We start from the raw sequence: 11,974 nt of genomic DNA, 5'->3' as shown, positions 1-11,974 counted from the left end.
AAAATCAGTATCATATGAGTATTCATGGTCGGCATTGGGTTCCTGCTGAGTCTCGACAATGTTGTCTTTGCTCGCATGGCGCTTGGTGAGCATAGCTATGTCCTTCGGGTCCACCACGGTCTCACCACGCATTTGTACATCGTTGTGGAGATCCCGAAGACCTATGTCTATTTGAAGAGCCCCGAACTGCTCTTCCTCTTGATAGAAAATTCCCTCATATGTTACCGGGTCAATGTTGTTGTAATCGTCTCTGAGGGGATGGGTAGCTTACCATGTGGCGAGACCCGGAACACGACTTCCCAGCCCATGAGTTCCTCATTCGACATGGGTAGGACAAATAATAAACTTGCTTGGTTTGGTGAGCCACAACATAGACGTCGGATCCGTCGTAGGTGGTTGTAGGCCTAACTTCAACTAAACCAATGGAAGGGGTGCTTCTCATTCCACCGTGTGGGTCAAACCAAAGTGGCATTTGAACACAAAGAGCTTGAGTTCTATGTTTGCGTTGTTGAACGTCAACTCGTATACCTTTGTAACCTTCCATAGTAATCAAGATCATCGGCTCCGCGGGTGTAGACCCCAAGATTTATTGTTTTTGCATTAGGCCGGTTCTTCTCGGTGAAACTCCGTATGGAAGCGATACCCATTTACATCATACTTCTCATGCGTATGGACTCTACTAAAACCTCGGGAAACGCATCTCAACTCATCTGTCATCTCAACGTTGGGATCAGCTCCCTACAAGTGCAGTTCAGATTATTTTGTGCATTAGTTACGTGTAATAAGACAAGTCACGGATTGCAAAGTAAGAGGAACATTTGAGAAATTACTTTTTCATGGAACCAGTTCACGAAGCTTTTATTTAAGGGCGGGGCACCCTCTTTCGTAAGAGTGTACCATCGCGTGGGAGTGGGACCATTTCTTCCCGACCACATTTCATCATGGAATTGGCTGAAAGGAGAAAATACGTATTAGACCAAAACCAAGTTACTGGTTCCAAAGTAATTGGTTCATCATTTTACCTCATGAAATCGACCACTTCCTCCATGTTCATAAGCACGTAAAGCATTATGCAATCCTTCTCTTCTGGCGAAATGTTCTCCACTTTTGAGGCACCGGCCTTGCCACCGGGATATTTGAAGAGCAAGAGCTTTGGGTCACGGTTGGGCTCATCGGAATTGTACCGAGCGACCGGGTTATGCTTAGTGGGCACATCATTGGCATAGTACATTGTCGTGGCGTCTCGCCATCTCATGGAGGAGAGTTGCCTCAGCTATGCATGCTTCAATCTTATTTTTGTTTCCACATTTGTACCGAATATATTTGAACTCCCTCTCAATACAAAACTGCCAACGATATCGCACCGGTCCCCCAAGAGTGCCTCGTTGGCGAGATGCACGATGAGATGTAACATCGGAGTGAAGAAGCCTCGGGGAATATCATCTCTAACTTGCATAGCATGTCCGGCACTTGCCGCCGCAGCTTCTCAATCACCTCGGTACATATCTCGCTTAGCACAGACCGTGCGGAAAAATGGCTCACCTCCGCAAGCACTCGCGCACATGATCGGGGAGATACTCAAGCATCACCGGCATCAGCCGCTCAATCCATATATGATAGTCGTGACTCTTGAGCCCGTTTATTTTTCCCGTAGCAAGATTGACTCCCTTACTCATATTCGAACAATAACCATCAGGGAACATCACGTCATATTTGAGCCACGTAAATGCCTCCTTCTTGTCGGCGCTATCAAGACAAGACTTGGCATGCGGCTTTAACCAACCTTTTCGATTGCCCTCGTGAGGCTGCATGTGTAGAGCCACCCCGTCACATATCTCCTCAATATCGACTCTAGCTGAAACATTATCCCTTGACTTGCCTGGTATGTTGCAGCAGGTGTTAAGGAATGCCTCCCCACAATTCTTTTCGGTGTGCATCATATCGATATTATGGGGAAGTTCAAGGTCCTTGTAATACTCGAGCTCGTTATGCCCGCTATGTGAGTCCAGTTGTGCGTTTTACCATATCCCTCAAATTGGTGGCCGGGTTCCTTACTAGGCTGGAGAGCACGTAGCTCAAGATCAACAGCTTGCACCATTGAACTTTGGTATTTCTTTATGTTCAAGCACAACTACGCCTTTCGTGAAGTTTTTCTTGTCGTATCTGAACCGATGCCCTGGACCGAGGAACTTGCGGTGTTTGTCAAAGGCAACATATTTGTGTCCAGCTTTTAGGTGCCTGAATTCTAGTTCGTGCCTCGCACACCGGGCATGGAAACTTACCAAATGTACTATGCCCACGTAATAGGGCGTACCCGGGTAGGTCATGCATCGAATAGTGGAACCAAACTTTCATGATGAAGTTTCTCTTTGATGCTCTGGCCGTATGTCAATGTACCGTGATGCCACGAGTGGTGCAAATCATCCACAAGTGGTTGCATTAAGACACTCAATTTCTTCCCCGGATATTCAGGCCCTGGAAGGATCATCGACAAGAATATGTTCTTCCTTTGCATTACGACTCCGGGAGGGAGATTGAGCGGAATAACAAACACGGGCCAGCAGCTGTACGCGGTACGACATACCATATGGGTTGAATCCATCGGTTGCTATCGCAATTCTAACATTCCGAGCCTCACTTGCCTCATTTGGGTGCTTTTGATCGAAGCGCTTCCATGATTGGACCATCGTATGGATGTACCATGGGTACCCGTTTCTTCTCGTCTTGCAATCTTATCCCGGTCTTATGCCATGTCATCTCGCTTGGCGGCCTCCTCGAACATGTAAAGCCGCTTGGATTCTTTTGATGAATGGGAGATAACGAAGAATCTTTATGGCTACCTTTGTCCGCCTCTTCGACCATTGCCTACATCTACCTCATGATACCTAGAGTGACCACACTTGGCACAAGATTTGTCATCCGCATAGTCTTTCCAAAACAAAAGGCAAAGTTTTGGACAGACATCATATGTTACATAATCCATTTTCAATGCTTTCAAGATTTTCTTCGTTTCGTACCTGGTCTTGGGCAAGCAATGACCTTCAGGCAACATGTTACCTACTGTGCTCGTAGTCTTTTCAAAGGATGCTCGAGTACTCTCAAACATGCACTTGTCGGCTAGCAACTCGCGTGATGCCATCAAGTTGAGACATTTTTGCACCCGGGTATAGAGGCCTCCTAGCTGAGGCCATCATATCAATGAAGGCCCTCGCGGTTGGCTCAGGTTCCTCCTCCGGAAGTTCCTCCGTTGTGGCGGTCCCTCCGGTTCGGGCGGTTCCTCCGGCTCGTATCGTTTCGTCCCATGGTAACTCTGGCATGTCAGCATCCCGAAGATCATCTAGCAAGTTTAAGATGCCATCGTTCTCATTGCCATCGATCCGCTGCCGCATCACCTCACCTCTATCACGTTCGTGCCGAGAAAAGTCGACCGGCGGGTCGTAGTCACGCATATACCCATTCCACCAAAGGTGTTTAGTCATCTCTAGAATATCCTTAGGATGACGCCTCCTGTAGACATTGCAAGGGCAACGGGACGAACAATCCCCTTCGAACCACGAGCTAACTCCTTCACTAACAAATCGGTCTTCCATTTCCATTCATCTCGTCACTTGAGTCGAACTAACACGGCCACCGTACATCCACTCATTATCAGCCATCCCCGCTTTATTGCGTGACAAACAACAAATAGTAGCATGAAATTGAATGCATCATATTTTTATTTTTCTACCGGCGAAAACGCGTGCATCAACCTACATCTCTACTAGGTGGGCTCCTAGCAGCCCGGACCAGAGTTGGGCACGCTTCTCCACGTGCTGCTGGGTGCGAGATGATTTTCAAGAAGACCTCCTCGCTGCTCTCCCGATACACGTCTCGGCAAACAGCCGAGAGGATGTGCATCCGGAGAACAACAGGGAGGCGCTGACGAAATCCTGTCTCGCACCCGAGCAGAACATGGAAAACGTACCCAACTACGGGTCCGGCGACTGTCCCGTAAATGCCACAAGCGTTACGGTTCAAAATATGCTGACCACTAATGCATATTTATCCGCGTAACGCTTGCGGACGGGAATTGACACCTAGGTTACGCGACTTGACGGATAAATTAAATCTAATGACATAAAAAATGCGAAGGGGGAGTCGGCAATTCAGCTCACCCTCGGCTGTAGAGGAAGTAGTCGAACAACCGGCGATGTCGACGGTCGTAGAGATGCGCCGCAAGATCCGGTCGTCACGCGGGGTGCTCACTACGGTACCTAGTTAAAATAATAAAAATTTGTCAATGCAAATTTCAATTTCCATTTCTATTCCTTCATTTTCATTTCAATTTACATTACAATTTCAATTTCAATTTCCAAATTCTTTACTTCATTTCAATTTCAATTTCAATTTGCAAATTCTATTTCAATTTGAAAATTTACAATTAGAATTCTATTTTCAATTTCAATTTCAATTTCAATTTCAATTCAATTTCAATTTCAATTTGCAAATTGTTTACTTCATTTCAATTTTAATTTGCAAATTTACATTACATTACAATTACAATTACCTACCTAATTGCAAAAACTAAAAAGCGGAAAAAAAGAAACTTACCGGGGGCAGGGGGCAGGGCTGCGGGGACGGCGCGGTGGATGGCTGCGGCGGGTACGGCGCGGGGGCAGGGCGGCGCGGCCGGAGGACGGCGGCGGCGCTGGGCAGGGCGGCGGGTCGGGAGGACGGCGGCGGCGCGGGGCAGGGCGTGGGCGCTGGCCGGTGAGGGCGCGGCGCGGCGCAGCGGCGGCAGGGCGGCGGCGGCGCGGCAGGGCGTGGCGGCGGCCGGAGGACGGCGGCGGCGCGGGGCAGTGGCGGCGTCGGGAGGACGGCGGCGGCGCGGGCAGGGCGTGGCGCGGGCCGGGAGGGCGTGGGTGCGGCGGCAGGGCGGCGGCAGTGGCGGGCGGCGGCGCGGCAGGGCGTGGGCGCGCGCAGGGCGGCGGGAGGACGGCGCGCGCGGGCAGGGGGCGGCGGCGCGCGCGGGGGAAGGCGTGGGCGCGGGGAAGGGCGTGTTTGGGGATGAGGCAGGCGGCTCGCGCCGACCCCACTTAAGTGGGGTTCTCGTGCCGACGGCTTAGGTGCCGACGGCCACCGTCAAGACACCTTTTTTTTTTTTTTTTTTTTTTTTAGACTCTTTTTCTATTTGTATTATAGATGTGTGTATGCATCCATATATGTATATACATGTTTTTTTTATCAAAACTTCAAGCCAAGAATACCAAGGTTTAGGATTTACGGCTACACCGCACATGTTCTTCTCCTCGGTGCTCATCCATGCTCATTTATCGCCCGCTAAAATATATAGCCTAGTCCTTTCTAACCGTTTGAATTATTAGCTAGTGCATTAATTCAATATAATATAAGAGTCGGAGGTCTCAAGTTCAACCCCGACTAACACACTTTCTAATGTAAAAATGGTTGCGGACTCCTATCTATGCATGTTTGTTGTCTTCTAGTTAGACCTCCTTTGTCCATCCTCAAAGTGTGTCGACGGTTAGGTCATAGGTACATGTGCATGCCATGTGGACACACACAAATTTTGGGGCCATTCCCTAGGTCCGATGCTCGATTTCTGACGAAACCCTAGTTCCGTTGACCGCGCCGTCTACCCCTTTGATCGCATCCCATCTGGGGTCCTCTGGGCGTATGCCTACGTTTGAGCTTGGTTAGGTCATAGGTACATGTGGAAACAAGTACCATCCCCTATGATCCCAAGGTTCTCTCCGGTTCACCTCCGAGGGAGTTCCCCCTATACATGCAGACCGCCTAAGTGTAGGAACCCCATCTCTCCGAGAAGCCGGGCACACCCGGAGGGGGTAGCATTGGATATAGAACCATCTCAAATCACTTTTGTGCATGCCATGTGGACACACACAACTTTTGGGGCCATTCCCTAGGTCCGATGCTCGATTTCTGACGAAACCCTAGTTCTGTTGACCGCGTCGTCTACCCCTTTGATCGCATCCCATCGGGGTCCCCCGGTGGGCGTATGCCTACGTTTAAGCTTGGTTAGGTCATAGGTACATGTGGAAACAAGTACCATCCCCTATGATCCCAAGGTTCTCTCTCCGGTTCACCTCCGAGGGAGTTCCCCCTATACATGCAGACCGCCTAAGTGTAGGAACCCCATCTCCGAGAAGCCGGCACACCCGGAGGGGGTAGCATTGGATATAGAACCATCTCAAATCACTTTTGTGCATGCCATGTGGACACACACAAATTTTGGGGCCATTCCCTAGGTCCGATGCTCGATTTCGACGAAACCCTAGTTCTCGTTGGACCGCGCCGTCTACCCCTTTGACCGCATCCCATCGGGGTCCTCTGGGCGTATGCCTACGTTTAAGCTTGGTTAGGTCATAGGTACATGTGGAAACAAGTACCATCCCCTATGATCCCAAGGTTCTCTCCGGTTCACCTCCGAGGAGTTCCCCCTATACATGCAGATCCGCCTAAGTGTAGGAACCCCATCTCCGAGAAGCGGGCACACCCGTGAGGGGGTAGCATTGGATATAGAACCATCTCAAATCACTTTTGTGCATGCCATGTGGACACACACAACTTTTGGGGCCATTCCCTAGGTCCGATGCTCGATTTCTGACGAAACCCTAGTTCAGTAGACCCCGCCGGGTCCCCCTTTGACTGCCTCACATCGGGGGTCGCCCGGTGGGCGTATGCCTACGTTTAAGCGTGGTTAGGTCATAGGTACATGTGGAAACAAGTACCATCCCCTATGATCCCAAGGTTCTCTCCGGGTCACCTCCGAGGGAGTTCCCCCTATACATGCAGACCGCCTAAGTGTAGGAACCCCATCTCCGAGAAGCCGGGCACACCCGGAGGGGGTAGCATTGGATATAGAACCATCTCAAATCACTTTTGTGCATGCCATGTGGACACACACAACTTTTGGGGCCATTCCCTAGGTCCGATGCTCGATTTCTGACGAAACCCTAGTTCTGTTGGACCGCGTCGTCTACCCTTTGATCGCATCCCATCGGGGTCCCCGGTGGGCGTATGCCTACGTTTAAGCTTGGTTAGGTCATAGGTACATGTGGAAACAAGTACCATCCCCTATGATCCCAAGGTTCTCTCCGGTTCACCTCCGAGGGAGTTCTCCCCTATACATGCAGACCGCCTAAGTGTAGGAACCCCATCTCCGAGAAGCCGGCACACCCGAGGGGGTAGCATTGGATATAGAACCATCTCAAATCACTTTTGTGCATGCCATGTGGACACAGACTAATTTTGGGGCCTTTCCCTAGGTCCGATGCTCGATTTCGACGAAACCCTAGTTCCGTTGACCGCGCCGTCTACCCCTTTGATCGCATCCCATCTGGGGTCCCCGGTGGGCGTATGCCTACGTTTGAGCTTGGTTAGGTCAAAGGTACATGTGGAAACAAGTACCATCCCCTATGATCCCAAGGTTCTCTCCGGTTCACCTCCGAGGAGTTCCCCCTATACATGCAGACCGCCTAAGTGTAGGAACCCCATCTCCGAGAAGCCGGCACACCCGAGGGGGTAGCATTGGATATAGAACCATCTCAAATCACTTTTGTGCATGCCATGTGGACACACACAACTTTTGGGGCCATTCCCTAGGTCCGATGCTCGATTTCTGACGAAACCCTAGTTCTGTTGACCGCGCCGTCTACCCCTTTGATCGCATCCCATCGGGGTCCCCTGGTGGGCGTATGCCTACGTTTGAGCTTGGTTAGGTCATAGGTACATGTGGAAACAAGTACCATCCCCTATGATCCCAAGGTTCTCTCCGGTTCACCTCCGAGGGAGTTCCCCCCTATACATGCAGAATCTGCCTAAGTGTAGGAACCCCATCTCCGAGAAGCCGGCACACCCGGAGGGGGTAGCATTGGATATAGAACCATCTCAAATCACTTTTGTGCATGCCATGTGGACACACACAACTTTTGGGGCCATTCCCTAGGTCCGATGCTCGATTTCTGACGAAACCCTAGTTCTGTTGACCGCGTCGTCTACCCCTTTGACTGCATCCCATCGGGGGTCCCCCGGTGGGCGTATGCCTACGTTTAAGCTTGGTTAGGTCATAGGTACATGTGGAAACAAGTACCATCCCCTATGATCCCAAGGTTCTCTCCGGTTCACCTCCGAGGGAGTTCTCCCCTATACATGCAGACCGCCTAAGTGTAGGAACCCCATCTCCGAGAAGCCGGCACACCCGGAGGGGGTAGCATTGGATATAGAACCATCTCAAATCACTTTTGTGCATGCCATGTGGACACACACAACTTTTGGGGCCATTCCCTAGGTCCGATGCTCGATTTCTGACGAAACCCTAGTTCTGTTGACCGCGCCGTCTACCCCTTTGATCGCATCCCATCGGGGTCCCCGGTGGGCGTATGCCTACGTTTGAGCTTGGTTAGGTCATAGGTACATGTGGAAACAAGTACCATCCCCTATGATCCCAAGGTTCTCTCCGGTTCACCTCCGAGGGAGTTCCCCCTATACATGCAGACCGCTAAGTGTAGGAACCCCATCTCCGAGAAGCCGGCACACCCGGAGGGGGTAGCATTGGATATAGAACCATCTCAAATCACTTTTGTGCATGCCATGTGGACACACACAACTTTTGGGGCCATTCCCTAGGTCCGATGCTCGATTTCCGACGAAACCCTAGTCTCCGTTGACCGCGTCGTCTACCCCTTTGATCGCATCCCATCGGGGTCCCCGGTGGGCGTATGCCTACGTTTGAGCTTGGTTAGGTCATAGGTACATGTGGAAACAAGTACCATCCCCTATGATCCCAAGGTTCTCTCCGGTTCACCTCCGAGGGAGTTCCCCCTATACATGCAGACCGCCTAAGTGTAGGAACCCCATGTCCGAGAAGCCGGCACACCCGGAGGGGGTAGCATTGGATATAGAACCATCTCAAATCACTTTTGTGCATGCCATGTGGACACACACAACTTTTGGGGCCATTCCCTAGGTCCGATGCTCGATTTCGACGAAACCCTAGTTCTCGTTGACCGCGTCGTCTACCCCTTTGATCGCATCCCATCTGGGGTCCTCGGTGGGCGTATGCCTACGTTTGAGCTTGCTTAGGTCATAGGTACATGTGGAAACAAGTACCATCCCCTATGATCCCAAGGTTCTCTCCGGTTCACCTCCGAGGGAGTTCCCCCTATACATGCAGACCGCCTAAGTGTAGGAACCCCATCTCTCGAGAAGCCGGCACACCCGGAGGGGGTAGCATTGGATATAGAACCATCTCAAATCACTTTTGTGCATGCCATGTGGACACACACAACTTTTGGGGCCATTCCCTAGGTCCGATGCTCGATTTCCGACGAAACCCTAGTTCCGTTGACCGCGCTGCCTACCCCTTTGATCGCATCCCATCGGGGGTCCTCCCGGTGGGCGTATGCCTACGTTTGAGCTTGGTTAGGTCATAGGTACATGTGGAAACAAGTACCATCCGCTTATGATCCCAAGGTTCTCTCCGGTTCACCTCCGAGGAGTTCCCCCTATACATGCAGACCGCCTAAGTGTAGGAACCCCATCTCCGAGAAGCCGGCACACCCGGGGGTAGCATTGGATATAGAACCATCTTAAATCACTTTTGTGCATGCCATGTGGACACACACAACTTTTGGGGCCATTCCCTAGGTCCGATGCTCGATTTCGACGAAACCCTAGTTCCGTTGACCGCGTCGTCTACCCCTTTGATCGCATCCCATCGGGGGTCCCCGGTGGGCGTATGCCTACGTTTAAGCTTGGTTAGGTCATAGGTACATGTGGAAACAAGTACCATCCCCTATGATCCCAAGGTTCTCTCCGGTTCACCTCCGAGGGAGTTCCCCCTATACATGCGTAGACCGCCAAGTGTAGGAACCCCATCTCCGAGAAGCCGGCACACCCGAGGGGGTAGCATTGGATATAGAACCATCTCAAATCACTTTTGTGCATGCCATGTGGACACACACAACTTTTGGGGCCATTCCCTAGGTCCGATGCTCGATTTCCGACGAAACCCTAGTTCTCGTTGACCGCGTCGTCTACCCCTTTGATCGCATCCCATCGGGGTCCCCCGGTGGGCGTATGCCTACGTTTAAGCTTGGTTAGGTCATAGGTACATGTGGAAACAAGTACCATCCCCTATGATCCCAAGGTTCTCTCCGGTTCACCTCCGAGGAGTTCCCCCTATACATGCAGACCGCCTAAGTGTAGGAACCCCATCTCCGAGAAGCCGGCACACCCGGAGGGGGTAGCATTGGATATAGAACCATCTCAAATCACTTTTGTGCATGCCATGTGGACACACACAACTTTTGGGGCCATTCCCTAGGTCCGATGCTCGATTTCGACGAAACCCTAGTTCCGTTGACCGCGCCGTCTACCCCTTTGATCGCATCCCATCTGGGTCCCCCAGTGGGCGTATGCCTACGTTTGAGCTTGGTTAGGTCATAGGTACATGTGGAAACAAGTACCATCCCCTATGATCCCAAGGTTCTCTCCGGTTCACCTCCGAGGGAGTTCCCCCTATACATGCAGATCCGCCATGTGTAGGAACCCCATGTCCGAGAAGCCGGCACACCCGAGGGGGTAGCATTGGATATAGAACCATCTCAAATCACTTTTGTGCATGCCATGTGGACACACACAACTTTTGGGGCCATTCCCTAGGTCCGATGCTCGATTTCCGACGAAACCCTAGTTCTCGTTGACCGCGCCGTCTACCCCTTTGATCGCATCCCATCGGGGTCCTCTTGGCGGGCGTATGCTCACGTTTGAGCTTGGTTAGGTCATAGGTACATGTGGAAACAAGTACCATCCCCTATGATCCCAAGGTTCTCTCCGGTTCACCTCCGAGGGAGTTCCCCCTATACATGCGTAACCGCCATGTGTAGGAACCCCATGTCCGAGAAGCCGGCACACCCGGAGGGGTAGCATTGGATATAGAACCATCTCAAATCACTTTTGTGCATGCCATGTGGACACACACAACTTTTGGGGCCATTCCCTAGGTCCGATGCTCGATTTCTCGACGAAACCCTAGTTCTCGTTGGACCGCGCTGCCTACCCCTTTGATCGCATCCCATCGGGGTCCCCCGGTGGGCGTATGCCTACGTTTGAGCTTGCTTAGGTCATAGGTACATGTGGAAACAAGTACCATCCCCTATGATCCCAAGGTTCTCTCCGGTTCACCTCCGAGGGAGTTCCCCCTATACATGCGTACTCTCTCCGCCTCTTTTTTCCCGCCCACCCTTTTCCCGCCGCTTCTCTCCCGCCCTTTTTTCCCGCCCACCCTTTCCCGCTCCTTCTCTCCCGCCCTTTTTTCCCGCCCACCCTTTCCCGCTGCTTCTCTCCCGCCCTTTTTTCCCGCCCACCCTTTCCCGCCCATTCTCTCCCCGCCATGTTTTCCCGCCGTTTCAGCCCCTCGTCGGCCTATATATAGCCATGGCTTCTCCACTAACAAAGACCAGCAACATTTCTCCCTTCATCACTTCTCTCATCCAATAGAACCACAAAATCCTCTGAGCTGAGCTGCCGCTGAGATGGCTCCTCGTCGCCGTAGCAACACGGGCTTCATCGGCGTTCGCCTACGGCCTGCGGGACATTTCGCGGCTGAAATCACCGCCGGTGGTACGCGTGTGTGGCTCGGCACCTTCTACACGAAGGAAGCTGCTGCCCGCGCATACGACGTTGCGGCTTGGAGGTTTGGCCGGCCGCGCCACGAAATGAACTTCCCGGAGGTCAGGTCTCCGACGGAAGCTCGTAGTCTCTCATCGAGCCACTACTTCGCTCACTGGTGAAGCGCGGCGCAGGCTGGCCGGGGCCGGCGGATTGATACCACCGAGGCGGACGAGCAGTTCATGGCACAGCTGGCGCAGAGACCATCCCGAGACGTCGAGGCAACGCACGCATTCCGGAAGGAGAAGCAGACGTACAGAGAGAGAGAGGAGGGCGGGAAAGC

This window comes from Lolium perenne, chromosome 2 (genome assembly GCF_019359855.2).
Source record: "Lolium perenne isolate Kyuss_39 chromosome 2, Kyuss_2.0, whole genome shotgun sequence".
In the NCBI taxonomy this organism is placed as follows: Eukaryota; Viridiplantae; Streptophyta; class Magnoliopsida; order Poales; family Poaceae; genus Lolium; species Lolium perenne.
This window is presented reverse-complemented; position numbering follows the sequence as displayed.